The 18,875-nt window shown below is 24.8% G+C and overlaps 2 non-coding genes across 2 annotated transcripts; both read right to left on the bottom strand.

Annotated features, from left to right (window-relative positions):
• Positions 1–453: 453 nt before the first annotated feature.
• On the bottom strand, positions 454–527 carry Trnan-guu (transfer RNA asparagine (anticodon GUU)). The gene has a single exon. It is a non-coding gene; the product is annotated as a tRNA-Asn (tRNA).
• A 227-nt stretch (positions 528–754) lies between these two features.
• On the bottom strand, positions 755–828 carry Trnai-aau (transfer RNA isoleucine (anticodon AAU)). The gene has a single exon. It is a non-coding gene; the product is annotated as a tRNA-Ile (tRNA).
• Between the last annotated feature and the right edge of the window lie 18,047 nt (positions 829–18,875).

Here is an 18,875-nt window from a genome sequence, read left to right as displayed (position 1 = left end):
ACCCTGAGTATGCAGAGGACTATTAAAAAACTTTTTATAAAAATTATGTCGATCAGTTCTTATATACTTTATTTTTACTGATTTAAAATATGGGGTAAACATGATATACGTTTTATTAAGTATTAATTATTATTTAATACATATGTTTTGAATATTAAAACTTATTAATATTTAAGATCCAAGACTAACACGGTTTAACATATTTTGGTGTATTACCTTTTTAATACAAGTTATATTTAGATGAAATCTGAAGGTAAAAAAAGATATTCAAAACTAACATTCTGAAGAACAAAAAATATAAGAATGTTTTTTTATCAGTGACAAAACAAAAACTCAATGTAAAGACTTAGATGTTTGAACTAACTAACTAATACTATTGTAAAAATGACGAATTAAAAAAAGACATTGAGTGTAAAAACTTTACTTATGCTTCAAAAATGTATAAAAAAAGAACGTCCTCGGGTGGGCTCGAACCACCAACCTTTCGATTAACAGTCGAACGCGCTAACCGATTGCGCCACGAAGACTTGTGGTGGTGGCTCATTATTTTCTTTATAAACTAAGAAGTATTTTTTACTGCAAAACTTCAACACGTTAAAAATAGTTTAATAAATAAAACTATATAAGTATTGTCACTTATAATTACTGTTCTTAAGTGATAAACGAATTACAAAACCAACTTTAATAAATAAAAAAGGTAAAAACTCCCGTGACAGGCGGGAATACTCACCACCATACTAACGAGCAAAATATGTGGCCAGTACGGGGATCGAACCCGCGACATTCGCGTTATTAGCACGACGCTCTAACCAACTGAGCTAACCGGCCACACGTCCAGCTGGCATTTATTACAAATATATTTCTGACTAGAGTGTTATGACGTAATAATACCAAAAAGAATCATTTTGATAAAATACTATTTTTTTATAAGTACCATATGTATAATTGTGAAGTCTTAAAGTTAACTTAATTTATTAAACTTATGTTATGGTTCGAAGTTAATGATGTTTCAGAACCCGTTTTCTTGTAAAAGTAACTAATTTAAGATCAAACTTTAATAATACACTTAAGTAATTATATGTAAATATATCTAAATTTTGTTAGCTTTTTAATTCTTTAATGTAATAAATTACATATTAAAAATTAACTAATAAATTAATAAAATTAATAAATTAAATTAATAAATTTATTAATAAAAAATTAATCCAAAGTCTTTGCGGGTCGCAGTTTTAGTTTTAGTGACATTTGAATAATCTTATGGTTTTAGTTTTAGTCACACTAGAGAAAAGTTTTACTTTATTCACTTTATTATTTAAAATGACTTTTAGCTATACATAGAATGCCTATTAATATTAGATTATGACTTACATTGACTAATATACTTTAATAAATATGTACTAATATTGTTAATAAAGTATCTACTTTCATAAGCATTTAATAAGTTAAACTTAATACTTTTTTAATTTTACTTACAACCTAACTCTCTATAAAAACCTAACTTGAAAGACAATTTATGGGTTACTTTTATACATTTGTTATATCATCAACACTTTTTCATATTTCTAAGAATATTTACTTCGAAAAAAGTTTTTGCGAGTTGAATAATTTACACTCATTAATAAATTTAGTAATTAGTTATCATAATAAAATTAATACCTGCTTGTATTCCAGAAAGCTAAAACAAATGATTTAACATAATTAATTCTCAAATACTTTAATAAAATATTTTTTTAGTAATTAGACTTTTACATGGTTGCCACTAAAAAGCAAAAATGTCTGAGATGTATCAAACCAGCTTAAATTTAATAAAATTTGAAAAAGCTAATAAATAGTTGTTAGTCAAGCTTAAATACCTAGTTAAAATATCATCATTATCAAAAAGTACACAAAGTGTAAGAAAACAAGAAAAAAAAATGCAGTTAGTAAACTACACAACAGTCATAAAAACTATTCTGAGATTTGAAGATTTCTTTAAAGTGTTTGAAATAAAAGCTTCACACACACCTGAGTTTTCAAGCTTTTAAAATAGCCTGTTTGTGTAGCAATCCAGTTAATATAAAGTTCACTACATAAAGAAATAGCAAAGGTTATTAAGAGTAAATAAATTACAAGCCAAAAATATATAAGTCAGCTGGAATGGACAATTGACTTTCTTAAACAAGTTTAACAAAAGTATAAAATTTTATTGAGTCTTTAGCAAAGTAGAATTTTTTTTTATTAAGCATTATAGCAATTCTTTATTTGTAATAAGAATATTGAATTTAAAATTATTAATTGTAAAATATAAGACGAGCTACAAGAATATAAAAAGTGTTAGTCAGGAGTTATTGCGAGAAACAATAAAAAAAAATCACCAAAGTCATTTCCGACAAAGCACATTATTATCTTCAGTAACTACAGAATAATCAGAAAAATTGTTTTGGCAAGTAATAAAGAAGCAAAATTTATTACCTAAAATGAGTTATCATTTATAATTGAAAACTTTTATAAAGAACTGATGTTGGCGGTAATTAAAAACTTTTGTTTATTTCTTCAATGACAGCATGAAGTCGTGATTAGGAAATGCATTTAAGTTATAAAGTCACATAAATCAAATTAGGACTTTAATCAAACTGTTAACATGAGAGCACTGATAGAAAAACTATTGCTCATCTGAGAATTTTTATTAGAGATGTTTTTACTAACTTTGAAATTTTAGTAGAATTTCTTGGTTTAGTTCCAACGCGAAGCACAACAATCGGTGAAATTTTTCAAGTAAAGGTGCAATGTATCAATACGGAGTTTTTGGAAGTACAACTGCTTCTTTTATTTTTAGTATAAAGTTTAAAAAATGTCTTAAAACATTTATCAATATTAAAAAGTACTGTTAAGCTACTTTAACATATTTTTTAATAAAAAAACATTTATTTGGTAATTTTTTTGAGTCAAATCGAAATTTCATTACTTTAAATGTAAAAACTGTTTTCGAAAATTCTCAAATTCAAGTTTTTTTCTAGAAATTTTAATCGTAAATTCACAAATTCAAAGCTTTTCAGGGATTCTACTTTTTTGGTAACACTGTTTGTTCATTCTTTAATGTACACAATAATATAAATAATATTTTGAATTATATCAGCTGCAAGACTTAAAATTTAACATATATTAAAACTCAAACTAACACTGTGGATTGAGCAAAACATACCTCATAAGTTTAATTTGCCACTCTTTCATGCAAAAAAGCCAGCCTGAGTCAACAAAAACATTCCTGATATTTTATACAAAAAGCAATTCTAGCCAAAAACTTAAAAAATGGCTTAGTTGGCCTGAGATTTAAAGTCTTCAAATAGTGATAGTCTGAGTGTGTGGCAATGTTTAGTTGTTTACTTGCTTGAATTTGAACTATTTTGATTAGCAATGTACAAACTTTATAAAATTACCATCCCTATATCTATTTATATTAAATAGGTAGCTCGAAAAAACAGCAATTGTGTGTATTGATATGCAAGGCATAAAAATAAACTTAGCTTGAAAAAAACAATGTTTGAAAAATGGAATATAAACCTAACAAAAACTATATTAAATTATTTCATATATATTGTTTTAAATGTGTCTGTACAAATTTAGATATGACATGTATAAACAACAATGTTAGAAAAGTATGCATAAACTAAACTTAAACTAACTAAAGTATTAAATAAAAAGTGGTTTAAAATATGAGCATTTTTTAAGTTGGTGTGCATAGAAAACTTATAAAAAATTAAAATGTGTCAAAACTAAAATCAAATGAACCTTATTTCTTATTACTATGTTATTTTTAATGTATTAAAATTAAAATATAACATTTACAAACAAAAAAATTATAAAAGAAACTGAGGTATAAAAAATATTGAAAAAGAATATCTAAGCTATAAAGAAATGACACTTTAGTTAATTACTGTGCATTACTTTTGTAAAAAATGGAAAATATTTGCATATTGACATATTGACATCCTTAGAAAATATTTAATTAATAGGTATTATATAACCGACTTATTAAATCCGAGCACTCTTGACACTCTTTTTTCAGATAATTACGTACTGTTGTAAAAAAGAAGGAATTATGAAACTGAGAAACATATCCTGTTAGAACGCTAATCTGTCTTTTTCACATTTTTAAACTAAAGCAGTAATTACTTGAAATTATTTTAAAATGTTATAAAGAGACTTAAAATCAAACTAATCAAATTAAGTCGAATTACCGAAAAAATTTAACTAGAAATATAATTTTGCTCAGCGGGCCACATTTACATGCTCGCGGGCCACAAAATTTTCTTTCGCGAGCCGCATTCCATTCAAAAAAGCAACATGCTCACGGGCCACAGATTTACCCTTCGCGGGCCGCAATTGGCCCGCGGGCCGCAGTTTGCCGACCCCTGGTCTAGACTAAACAAAATCTATGTGTCTATTGTAAACTTCTAACAACTAGAAACAAAACTAAAGAAGAACTTAAACATAGATAAAGCTTATTTATTAAACGTTTTATATAAATAAATTATTTAGAAACAATTATAAAACTTTCAAAAACTTATCTCTTCATCAAGTTTTTTAAAATTAAAATAAAATTTAAAACTAAAAACATAAAATATTAAATTTTCAAAACTGGTTGTTATTGTAAATTAAAAACATAATTCACTAACTGACTTTTAGTTTTCAAACAACCAATAACTAACTCAAGAAAATAGTTTTAGTTGCCTTATTAAATGGTAAATAAAAAAAAGATTTCTTCCTTAAAAGGTATTTAACAAATCTTGAGTTTATAAAAAAAACATTATTAAATAAACGATCTTAAAATATTTTTATTAAATGCAACAGTGTAATTTAAGTTTTTTTATGCACATATTGTGCTAACTATATTTACAATACTTTATAGTTTTTAAATCTATTATAAAAATGACTAAAACTAAAACCTTAGTTTGCGCTTAGAAAAAGCTACGCCTCTAGTGTTCAGAAATTAAACCTTAAATCAAATTAATAAAACTTTAAATATACAAAAAAAACATTTTTACTAACTTACAATCTTCTTTTTTTTATTGTTGCTTTTTCTTAATTTTGAAGCTGCTGAAAAGCAGTGTAATAAATCTTCTATAAATAATTATAATATGGTTTTACAAAATGCAGTTTAACAAAAAAAAATATCTACAAAGTTAATACTTCAATATTTTTTATCTAACTTTTACTCTCAGAGTTCTAAACTTATTTTGTTTTTTGATCATTAAGAACAAATACTAAAAAACATAAAATTTTAAACTTTATAAAAGTGGTTGTTACTATAAATCAGCAAAATAAATCAACAACCGACTTTTAGTTTTTAAATAACCAATAATTAACTCAAGAAACGAGTTTTAGAAGCATTATTAAAATTATTAAAAAAACAAAGACTTTTTGAAAAAAGGTATTCAGCAGATCTTGAGTTTATAAAAAACATTAATAAATAAACGATTTAAAAATATATTAAATAAATGCAACAGTCTGAATTTGAGTTTTTTTTTTGCATATATTGTGCTAATTATATTTACAACACTTTATAGTTTTTAAACCTAATATAAAAATTACTAAAACTAAAACCTTTTGTTTGTGCTTAGAGAAAGCAATGACTCTAGTGTTCAGAAATTAAACCTTAAATCAAATCAATAAAGGTTTTAAATATATAAAGAAAATATTTTTACTAACTTACAATCATCTTTTTTTAATTGTTGCTTTTTCTTAATTTTGAATCTGCCTAAAAGCAGTGCAATAAATTTTTTATAAACGTTATAATATGGTTTTACACAATGCAGTTTAACAAAAAATAATATCTGTAAAGTTATTACTTCAATATTTCTCATCTAACTTTTACTCTTAGAGTTTCAAACTTATTTTGTTTTTTAGATCATTAAGAACAAAATATATTGATTTTAGCGCATGACTATAAATGTAAATGATAATATTATAAGTCAACATTGCGTTAAAGATATTGAAAACATTATATAAATGACAATTACAATTTTTCTATTTTTCAGACAGAAAAATTGTATTATTAAAATTAATTTATACCTACTTTATGCTTTGTATACAGAATTAAACTTACTGTTGTACTAAACAAGTTGATGATATTAATTTTGACCTATTCAGAAATCACAATACTTTAATACTTTGATTTAACTGATTACTTTCAAATATAAACTTATAGACCTGCATTTTTGACGAAACAAAATTAAAAAGAAAGTTTTTCTTTCAAGCTGTTTATTGTTAGATACGGCTGTAAATAATAATTAAAACATAACTAAGGTATTTAATACAGTTAAATATAATCAATTAGTTTTAGTTTTAGCCAATTAAGAAATAATTATTGATATCATTTATACAACTTTTTCACAGTTTTGTAAAATATTTCAACTAGAAACTCTTAAGGTCTAGAGTAAACAAAATCTAAGTATCTATTGTAAACTTCTAACAACTAGAAACAAAACTAAAACAGAACCTAAACATAGAAAAAGCTTATTTATTAAACGTTTTATATAACAAATTGTTTTAAAACAATTATAAAACTTTTAAAAACTTATCTCTTTAACAAATTTTTTACAATTAAAATAAAATTTAAAACTAAAAACATAAAATATTAAAGTTTTAAAAATTGGTTGTTATAATAAATTAAAAACATAACTCACTTACTGAATTTTAGTTTTCAAACAACCAATAACTAACTCAAGAAACGAGTTTTAGTTGCCTTATTAAATGGTAAATAAAAAATAGGATTTCTTCCTTAAAAGGTATTTAACAGATCTTGAGTTTATGAGAAACATTAATAAATAAACGATCTTAAAATATTTTTATTAAAAGCAACAGTGTAATTTAAGTTTTTTTTTGCACATATTGTGCTAATTATATTTACAACACTTTATAGTTTTTAAACCTATTATTAAAATGACTGAAACTAAAACCTTAGTTTGTGCTTAGAGAAAGCAACGCCTCTAGTGTTCAGAAGTTAAACCTTAAAAAAAATTAATAAAGAATTTAAATATGTAAAGAAAATATTTTACTAACTTACATTCTTCTTTTTTTTATTGTTGCTTTTTCTTAATTTTGAAGCTGCTGAAAAGCAGTTTAATAAATCTTCTATAAAAATTATAATACTGTTTTACAAAATGCAGTTTAACAAAAAATAATATCTACAAAGTTATTACTTCAAAATTTTTTATCTAACTTTTACTCTTAGAGTTTCAAACTTATTTTGTTTTTTGATCATTAAGAACAAACACTAAAAAACATAAAATATTAAACTTTATAAAAGTGATTGTTACTATAAATCAGCAAAATAAATCACCAACTGACTTTCAGTTTTTAAATAACCAATAATTAACTCAAGAAACGAGTTTTAGAAGCATTATTAAAATTATTAAAAAAAATAAGACTTTTTGATAAAAGGTACTCAGCAGATCTTGAGTTTAAGAAAAACATTAATAAATAAACGATTTAAAAATATATTAAATAAATGCAACAGTCTAATTTTTTTTTTTCATGCTAATATTGTGCTAATTAAATTGACAACACTTTATAGTTTTTAAACTAAATATAATAATGACTAAAATTAAAACCTTAGTATAATCTTAGAGAAAGCAACGCCCCTAGTGTTTAGAAATTAAACCTTAAATGAAATTAATTGGAGAGTTTAAAAAATTAAAAAAAATAATTTTACTAACTTATAATCTTCTTTCTTTTAATGTTGCTTTTTCTTAATTTTGAAGCTGCTGAAAAGCTGTTTCACTAAACTTCTATAAAAATTATAATATGGTTTTACACATTGAAGTTTAACAAAAAATAATATTTTTCATGTTATTACTTCAATGTTTTTCATCTAACTTTACTCCTAAAGTTTTAATTTTATATTAATTTTTGATTATTAAGAACAAAATCTATTTATTTTAGCGCATAACTATTAATATAAATGAAAATATCACAGTCAACATTGCATTATAGATTTTAAAAACATTATTTTTAAATGGCATTCACAATTTTTTAATATTTCGAACAGAAAAATTGTATTACTAATATTAATTTATATTTACATTTTATTTTTGTATAAAGAATTAAACTTACTGTTGTAGTGAACAAGTTGATGATATTAATTTTGTCCTACTCAGAAATCAAAATATTTAAATACTTTAATTTAACTGATTACTTTCAAATATAAACTTAAATACCTGCATTTTCGACGAAACAAAATTAGAAAAAAAGTGTTTCTTCCAAACTATTCATTTTAAGATACGGCTGTAAATAATAATTTAAACATAACTAAGGTATTCAATACAGTTAAATATATTCAACTATTTTAGATTTAGCCAATTAAGAAATAATTGTTGATATTATTTAAATCACTTTTTCACAGTTTTGTAAAATATTTCAACTAGAAACTCTTAAGGTCTAGACCAGGGGTCGGCAGGCAGTTGGTGGTCGCGGGCCAAATTTCAAGTTTCCAAAGTCTTTGCAGGCCGCAGTTTTAGTTTTAGTGACATTTGAATAATCTTATGGTTTTAGTTTCAGTCACACTAGAGAAAAGTTTTACTTTTATTCACTTTATTATTTAAAATGACTTTTAGCTATACATAGAATGCCTATTAATATTAGATTTTGATTTACATTGACTAATATACTTTAATAAATATAAACTATTATTGTTAAAAAAGTATGTACTTTCATAAGCATTTAATAAGGTAAACTAAATACTTTTTTAATTTTACTTACAACTTAACTCTCTATAAAAACCTAACTTAAAAGACAATTTATGGGTTACTTTTATACATTTGTTATATCATCAACACTTTTTCATATTTCTAAGAATATTTACTTCGAAAAAAGTTTTTGCGAGTTGAATAATTTACACTCATTAAGAAATTTAGTAATTAGTTATCATAATAAAATTAATACCTGCTTGTGTTCCAGAAAGCTAAAACAAGTGATTTAACATAATTAATTCTCAAATACTTTAATAAATATTTTATTAGTAATTAGACTTTTACATGGTTGCCACTAAAAAGCAAAAATGTCTGAGATGTATCAAACCAGCTTAAATTTATTAAAATTTGAAAAAGCTAATAGATACTTGTTAGTCAAGCTTAAATACCTAGTTAAAATATCATCATTATCAAAAAGTACACAAAGTGTAAAAAAAAAAGAAAAAAAATGCAATTAGTAAACTACACAACAGTCATAAAAACTATTCTGAGAATTGGAAGATTTCTTTAAAGTGTTTGAAATAAAAGCTTCACACACACCTGAGTTTTCAAGCTTTTAAAATAGCCTGTTTGTGTAGCAATCCTGTTAATATAAAGTTCACTACATAAAGAAATAACAAAGGTTATTAAGAGTAAATAAATTAATCGCCAAAAATATATAAGTCAGCTGGAATGGACAATTGAGTTTCTTAAACAAGTTTAACAAAAGTATAAAATTTTATTGAGTCATTAGCGAAGTAGAATTTTTTTTTATTAAGCATTATAGCAATTCTTTATTTGTAATAAGAATATTGCATTTAAAATTATTAATTGTAAAATATAAGACGAGCTACAAGAATAAAAAAAGTGTTAGTTAGAAGTTATTGCGAAAAACGATAAAAAAAAAAATCACCAAAGTCATTTCTGACAAAGCACATTATTATCTTCAGTAACTACAGAATAACCAGAAAAAATTGTTTTGGCAAGTAATAAAGAAGCAAAATTTATTACCTAAAATGAGTTATCATTTATAATTGAAAACTTTTATAAAGAATTGATTTTGGCGGTAATTAAAAACTTTTGTTTATTTCTTCAATGACAGCATGAAGTCGTGTTGAGGAAATGCATTAAAATTATAAAGTCGCATAAATCAAATTAGGACTTTAATCAAACTGTTAAAATGAGAGCACTGATAGAAAAGCTATTGCTCATCTGAGAATTTTTATTAGAGATGTTTTTACTAACTTTGAAATTTTAGTAGAATTTCTTGGTTTAGTTCCAACGCGAAGCACAACAATCGGTGAAATTTTTCAAGTAAAGGTGCAATGTATCAATACGGAGTTTTTGGAAGTACAAATCCTTCTTTTATTTTTAGTATAAAGTTTAAAAAATGTCTTAAAACATTTATCAATATTAAAAAGTACTGTAAAGCTACTTTAACATATTTTTTAATAAAAAAACATTTATTTAGTAATTTTTTGAGTCAAATCGAAATTTCATTACTTTAAATGTAAAAATTGTTTAAAATTCCAGGTTTTTTCAAAAATTCTCAAATTCAAGTTTTTTTCTAGAAATTTTAATCGTAAATTCACAAATTCAAAGCTTTTCAGGGATTCAACTTTTTGGTAACACTGTTTGTTCATTCTTTAATGTACACAATAATATAAATAATATTTTGAATTATATCAGCTGCAAGACTTAAAATTTAACATATATTAAAGCTCAAACTAACACTGTGGATTGAGCAAAACATACATCATAAATTTAATTTGCCACTCTTTCATGCAAAAAAGCCAGCCTGAGTCAACAAAAACTTTCCTGATATTTTATACAAAAAGCAATTCTAGCCAAAAACTTAAAAAATGGCTTAGTTGGCCTGAGATTTAAAGTCTTCAAATAGTGATAGTCTGAGTGTGTGGCAATGTTTAGTTGTTTATTTGCTTGAATTTGAACTATTTTGATTAACAATGTACAAACTTTATAAATTTACCATCCCTATATCTATTTATATTAAATAGGTAGCTCGAAAAAACAGCAATTGTGTGTATTGATATGCAAGGCATAAAACTTATTTTAGCTTGAAAAAAACAATGTTTGAAAAATGGAATATATACCCAACAAAAACTATATTAAATTATTTCATATATATTGTTTTAAATGTGTCTGTACAAATTTAGATATGACATGTATAAATAACAATGTTAGAAAAGTTTGCATAAACTAAACTTAAACTAACTAAAATATAAAATAAAAAGTGGTTTAAAATATGAGCATTTTTTAAGTTGGTGTGCATAGAAAACTTATGAAAAATTAAAATGTGTCAAAACTAAAATCAAATGAACCCTATTTTTTATTACTATGTTATTTTTAATGTATTAAAACTAAAATATAACATTTACAAATAAAAAAATTATAAAAGAAACTGAGGTATAAAAAATATTGAAAAAGAATATCTAAGCTATAAAGAAATGACACTTTAGTTAATTACTGTGCATTACTATTGTACAAAATGGAAAATATTTGCATATTGACATATTGACATCCTTAGAAAATATTTAATTTATAGGTATTATATAACCAACTTATTAAATCCGAGCACTCTTGACACTCTTTTTCCAGATAATTACTTACTGTTGTAAAAAAGTAGGAATTATGAAACTGAGAAACATATCCTGTTAGAACGCTAATCTGTCTTTTTTCACATTTTTAAACTAAAGCAGTAATTACTTGAAATTATTTTAAAATTTTATAGAGAGACTTAAAATCAAACTAATCAAATTAAGTCGAATTACCGAAAAAATTTAACTAGAAATATAATTTTGCTCGGCGGGCCACATTTACATGCTCGCGGGCCACAAAATTTTCTTTCGCGGGCCGCATTCCATTCAAAAAAATAACATGCTCGCGGGCCACAGATTTACCCTTCGCGGGCCGCAATTGGCCTGCGGGCCGCAGTTTGCCGACCCCTGGTATAAAATATAATGAAAATAAAGATAACAGTAAAAACTTTTATATAACTTTTAAACATTTTTAAAATATAAAAATTAATAAAAGTACACAATAATGCTAAAATTTTATAAAACAATATTAAAGTTTTTCTTAATGAAAAATGAAAATAAACCTATTTATAATTCGTGAATGTGTTTTTAACTTACAAACACTTGGATTATTACACAATAACACTAGGATAATCGCTTTTTGGTATAAAAGCATTTCTTAATACACTTCTCAAATAAGTAATACTAACGTAAACGTTTCTCAACTTTATATTTGTGTTTTCCAAGTGTTTGTCCATGCTTGAATTTTATTAAATTAACTTAAACTTATTTATTTTATAAAGTACAAACACTTACAATGTTACACAATAAAACTAGCATAGTCGCTTTTTGGTATAAAAGCATTTCCTAATACACTTCTTAAATGAAAAATACTCAACTAAACGTTTTCAAGCTTTGTATTTGTGTTTCCCAAGTGCTTGTTTATGCTTGATTTTTATTAAAATAACTCAAACTTATTTATTTTTAAAATACAAACACTTACATTATTACACAATAAAACTTGCATAGTCGCTTTTTAGTATAAAAGCATTTCCTAATACACTTCTTACATGAAGAAAACTCAACTAAACGTTTTCAAGCTTTGTATTTGTGTTTTCCAAGTGTTTGTCTACGCTTAATTTTTATTAAATTAACTCAGACTTATTTATTTTTCAAATTACAAACATTTACAATGCTACACAATAAAACTATCATAGTCGCTTTCCTAATACACTTCTTAAATGAAAAATACTCAACTAAACGTTTTCAAGCTTTGTATTTGTGTTTTCCAAGTGTTTGTCCATGCTTGATTTTTATTTAAATAACTCAGACTTATTTATTTTCTAAAATATAAACACTTACAATGCTACACAATAAAACTAGCATAGTCGCTTTCCTAATACACTTCTTAAACGAAAAATACTCAACTAAACGTTTTCAAACTTTGTATTTGTGTTTTCCAAGTGTTTGTCCATGCTTGATTTTTATTTAAATAACTCAGACTAATTTATTTTTAAATTAAAAACACTTACATTATTACACAATAAAACTAGCATAGTCGCTTTTTGGTATAAAAGTATTTCCTAATACTTTATTTTTAAACATTATTTTTATTTCATTTTTATTAATTTACGAAATAAAAAAAAATTTTGTTTTTTTTTATTTTTATTGATTTACGATGTAAAAAAAAAATAATTTTTATATTATTTCTTTGTTTATCTTTATTATTTCAAAATTGTCCAGTGAGATTTTTCGTCCTTTTCAAAATTGTCCAGTGAGTTTTTTGTCCTTCTCAAAATTGTCCAGTTTAGTTTGTGTGAACTCACTGTGTTTTTAGCCGAATATCAAGCTGAAAATTTTGTTCAGTCGGATTTTGTCCAGTGAAAAAACGACCATCTCAAAAAACGTAGAATAAGATAGATTTTAAGTGAAATAGTCTATTTCTGCCGATTTAGTTTGCGCCTCCCATAAGGAACCTATTGTTGCCTCCGACTTTGACCGGCTATATCTCAAAAACTATTTTGAAATTTTTAAATCTGTAAAAAGTATTTTTTAGCTTAGTAAAAACTAATAAAATAAGATCAAAAACCAAAATAGGGTGTTTACCCCCCCCTATGCCCTTAATCTTTATTCTTTTTGAAATATATATTTTTGGCTGAAAAGGAGCTCGCGGGCCTCATAGTTTGATTTAAGGGTCGCAATTCGCAAGCTGATTGCATTTCAAGACACCTATTATAATTATTTTTTTTGTCTTACTCTTATTTCATATCTAGTAAAGCCAACTATACAGCTCAGATCAACAAGGAAATAGGGAAACTTAATATACAGACATTTTATAACGCTTAAATGAACAACAAAAACCAGTATTCAAATTTTTATAGTATTTTACATGGCATAGGGTATAAAATAGGTGTAGGGAACCCGATCCGGTCAAGATCCGGTCCGCCATCTTGTAAATATTGCCTGATAAAAAAAAATAAAGCTTACACTTAGTGTGCTAAAACTAAAAAAAAAAATTAAATAAAAGTAAATTTTTGGTACAAAAAAGTAACAATAGCTACAATGAAAAAAAAAAGTCATATAGTAATATTTTTTAGTCCGAATAAATGGATAGTTGAAAAAAAATTTGTCATTTATAAAAATTAAAGTACTAAAGAACGCCAAAGACTAAAGTTTTGAACATTTAGCCGACTAACTAAAACGTTGTCATGCCAACTATATTGGGCTACATTTTTCTTGGTTATAATTTTGGTAGATAAAAACTGTCTGACTTATTTAATTAGCAACTAAAAATTCCAGGCAAATTTTTCTAAATCTAACTTAAATAACTCTTTCTTATGTAGTTCTTATCTAACTACATAACTTTTTAGTTAACTTTTTCATTTAAATTTAAAACCATTTGTATTTGTGCTTTTTAGACAATTTTTTGTTAAAATTATCAAATGTTTAACAAATTTTAATTTTTTTACCAATTTTTAAGCTTTCTTGATGCACAAACTATAAATTTGCAGGCATGTTCTTCAAAACATAAATTAAATAAACGTAATCTATTTCGGATTAAGTTGTTTTTAAAATCTTTCAATTAGATAATCACAGAAGCTTATTAACTTATAGCCTACATAAAATAAAAATCAAAGGTCGACTATTTATAAAACTTATAAAAGCTAATTGTAAAGAAGGAAACTAAAAGTTTATTTCTTGTGAATTCAAAATTATTACTTTTAAGATTACTTTAAGAGCTTAAGTTACATTTAAGTTTAACTTTAAACGTAAACAAGCTTCTACTTAAGCAAAGTATTTAGTAAATATTTAAGCTTTATTATTTTTCTTTTTTTGTACTTTTTACATAGTTAGTACAGGCTTCAGTTCAGGTAACCAGCCTGAAAATGCTCCTTTATCTCCTGAGTCCTGTCTGCAACCACAATCATTATGCATAAGTTAATTTATTATAAGTTTAATCATGTGTTTCTTGGCTTTGATACGTTTTGGATTGTCCTGGACATGACATTAAACTGTTTTGGTGTATGACTCGATAACCGAAAAGTTTTTTCGTGCACCTGGTCCTTAGATCAAACTTTTTGAGAGTTTTTTTGTCGTTTAATAAATAAAATATAAACAATAACAACAAAGCTACAACTTAAATGTAAAGTATATCTTTGAAAACATTCACAAACTTGAACCGAAAAGTTAGTGAAAACAACAAAGCTTAAATCGACAAACTAAATTAAGTGTTTAGAATTTACTGAAACTAAACGACACACAAAACAAAAAATACAACGGTTTTTGATAACCGTCTAAAAGTTGAATTCACAACCACTTGTAACAAGTTTATTTTAAACAATAAAAAAACTATTTTTTTAGTCCTTAGATACTTTATAAAAATACATTAATTTTTTTTTTACTTAAAATTCGCTTAATGTTGATGATGTTATTAAAAAAATACATGTAGTTTCCAGAGCCTTTCTAGAGTGACATTTTTATTACTTTATTTAGATTATTATTGAAATAAACAAGAACTGTTTTACATAAGTTCTAAATAATCGTTTGCACATTTATCTGTCTGTTGACAATGTTTATTTCATAATTTCTTGGACTAACTCAAAAACGGTACATAAGAAAAAGTGCAAAATATAAAAATCTAAATTAAATTTATAATTTTTAAAATTAAGAAAAATTCAAGCTATTTATTTTTTACGTAATGTCCATCGGTTATGATTAAGTGTATAGTTTTTTATTATTCTAAGAACAGCGTTTTTTAAGGTTTTTTACTTATTTTCTTTGAAAAAAAGTTTTAATACCATCAAGTATTACATAAAAAACAAAAATATTTTTTTACATAAAACATGTAAAAATCACTAGATTCTAAACAGACTAGGTAGTAAGAGAGTTATTGTAGAAGATTTTGATGGTGCTTCATCTTGTTATAATTAAAATAGCTATTTTTTTAATTATTAAACACCGGGACTAAAGATAACTTCTATGTAAACATTTGCGTTGGCTTAAACTTATCGTTTAACTGAAGTCAGAAGTTATAAGATATCATGAGTGAATACCTGCTTTATTAAGCTAGGAATAGGCTATTCCCATCAATGGCTACTAAAGCTTTTGCGTGAACTCTGTCATTCTGATAGTTAACAAAAGCTCTAACTATGGTTGAATTTAGTAAAACTAAAAACCATCTTTTATCTGCTGTACTAGTTTTCAAGTTGTTTAGAAGAATACATATATGTCCATTCTTTTGGCTTTTAAACGGGTGTAAGGTATTAGTTCTTTTCTATTTTGTGAAGAAGCAGGTTAAATTATTTTTTGCTGATCATTCTTGTCATCTAATCTAAGTCACATAAATATGTTTCTCGCAAATTTTTGAAGAATCCTTCTTTTTAGGAAAATAAATATTAGATTTAATATTTGTTGAGTTTTTATTTTAACTTCTATGGCGGTATATTGATGTATTAAGCTAGTTAATATTTTAACTGCATATTAGACAACCTTCGTAAGCTTATTTTGTCTTTCCGCGCAACAAAGTTCAAATGTTGCCACATTATTCTCATTTAACATTAAAAGAAATGTTTTTGAAGTTTTAAAAACTTATAGTTAAATACACTAAATGCTTTTTTACTTGAAATAGTATTATATTTATTAATAGTAATTAGTTTTAAACTAAAAAAAATGTCCAAAAATCTTTGCTTAAACCCATTCAACAAACAAACAAAAATAGATAATTTATGCTGTCACAACTTAATTTAATTATTCTAACTTAAAACTGATAATGTTTAAGTTATTTCAAACAGTTTGACTTTAAAATTTATCACTAAGTCAAATTAACTTTCCTAAAACTGAAATGTTGCCGCATTTAACAAGTCTATACTAAGGCTTTATATGTTTTTAAAACATGATCAATCTTAAACTAGCGTTAAAAAAGCAGCACAAAAATGATACTGCTTAAAAAGATAAAAACCAAGAAAAGTTAGTTAAAAACACGTGATAAGTTTATAAAAGAGGCGACGCTGATACTTTTGATAGGGGGTTAGGAAAGTTAATATATTTAAAAAAGTAACTTTTTGAAAACAAACTTAGTCAACAAACACATTTAAAATTATAATATTGATATGCAACAGGTTTACAAAAACAGTTTTTTTGAGTTTTCAAACTATCAGTTTTTCTACCTCTACTTGTTATGTATTTACAATAGTTAAATAGAGAGTTACAGTTTTAATCAAAAGTCCGGTCTTATTGGCAAAATATAGCCAAGCTATATTTAGTTATTTTGATGCTACTAAAAACAAACAATAAGACTTTTTCAAAATTAAATATTTATAACTAAAATTTAACTAAAAACCAAAAAAAAGACTTTGCCAAAACTCATGTAACAGTTTTGGCACAATGTTTTGGTTCAAACTCGAGAGAATTTTAAGAAACTAAAAATGATAGCTACAACAAAAATTTTTTTCAATGTTGCACTGTAGAATTAATTTAAACTTTTCTGATGGTATGTTGTTTTAACTTCTGATTCTGTTGTTTTTTCGGTTGAACCTTTTGTTAGTTGGGTCCTAAAAAAGTCGCTTGTGTCTTAATTTTGTAAAACAATTAATTTTTTTTTTAAATTAAAAAGTAGTAGATGTAAATTAAAAGTTAGAATTTAAATGTTATAAAAAAGTTAAAATAACTACAGGGTTGCATCAAATATACTGACAAACAGGGTACTCAGTGTAACAGTATAACAAACTGCTGTTGATAACTATCTAAATTTAACGGAAAGTTTTGAGCTAAAGGACTTTTCATCATCGCGTTTAAGAGAAAGCTCGCAAGGTCACGTGTTTTACTGATGAAATTTAAAGCAAAAGCTCAAAGAACGTCAAGCGAGGAATGCTATTGATATGATTCAGGGAAATTTCCGAGATGGAAACCTTCAGCAAGGGAGTAGAAATGTTGACGAAGACAAGGAGAATTGTGATCCACTGTTTAGAAGAATAGTACAGAAAGAATAAGAAAATTTCCATCAAAATGGGGAAATTCCAAGAGTTAGAACTTATATTCAGGAACACAAGTTATCATAGGGAACTAAATAATTATGCCTTTCTCTGATTGTTTTTATTTAAGCAGTGTATAAATTTCAAACCACTTAATCATGTTCTATGAAAATATTTCAATACTTCATTAATGTTTCTGTCTTAAAATAATGTTTTTTTATATCCATACATTTGCTTTACACAAATAGTAAATTACACAATGATGTCGATATTTATTTACATTAAGTCAGAGATTTGAAATCTGGCCTAAAGATTTTGTCAACTTTTTATATATATTTTAAATTTAAAGATGTTATATAGTTGTTGTCTCTTAATTACTGATATTTCCGAACTAAACACATGCCTATGTGCATTGTGAAATTCAGTTACAAAATATTTTCAACTAAAGTTAATAAAGTCAAAAATAATGTAATAAATCTTAATGTGGTTTTATCAATTATAACTTTGCCAATTTCTTACTTTTTAATTTCTAACTTCCAGCCTTTTCAACTATATTTTGTTTCTAAAATCATAATTTTTATTCTTTAAGATGTTTTCACTTCATGAATTGGTAAAATAAAAAGCGAAAAAACTTTTATTAGAAATACCAAACTAATGAATGTTGTAGAAATTCAACTACAGTAACTAGTAAATAGTTTACTTCGTTTTCTTAAAGTTTTATAACATATTGTTTTTTCTCAATTTGTTTTATGGTACCATAGTAAAAAATATTAAAATTAAAATGTAACTTTTATGTGATTAACTTTTTATGTGGTAATTTTCTCAAGTTTGAAACACAATTCTAAAAAAAAATGGTCATTTTAAGTGAAAAAATTTATGAATTTAACACAAGGAGATTTAACTGAAATAGAATAAACTTTATTAACATTTTAAATGGAAAGTTAGTAGTCAGAAGTGTAAAATTTTGATTCAATCTAAGTTATAAATTTATGTATATTATTGAGTTAATGCCAGTTAGAGCCAATCCATCAAAAGAGATTTTGCTTAAATAAAAAATTCAAAAAAATTTAATATTTAAGTCATAGAATACAGAAAGAAAATAAATTAAAAATTACCATAGGAGGTATGTTTGGTTAATTTAATGTTATTTTGAAAAAATG

This window comes from Thalia democratica, chromosome 3, assembly GCF_965202585.1.
Source record: "Thalia democratica chromosome 3, ktThaDemo2.hap1.1, whole genome shotgun sequence".
Classification (NCBI taxonomy): Eukaryota; Metazoa; Chordata; class Thaliacea; order Salpida; family Salpidae; genus Thalia; species Thalia democratica.
Note: the sequence above shows the minus strand (reverse complement) of the source record. Positions and strands in the feature narration are given on the sequence as shown.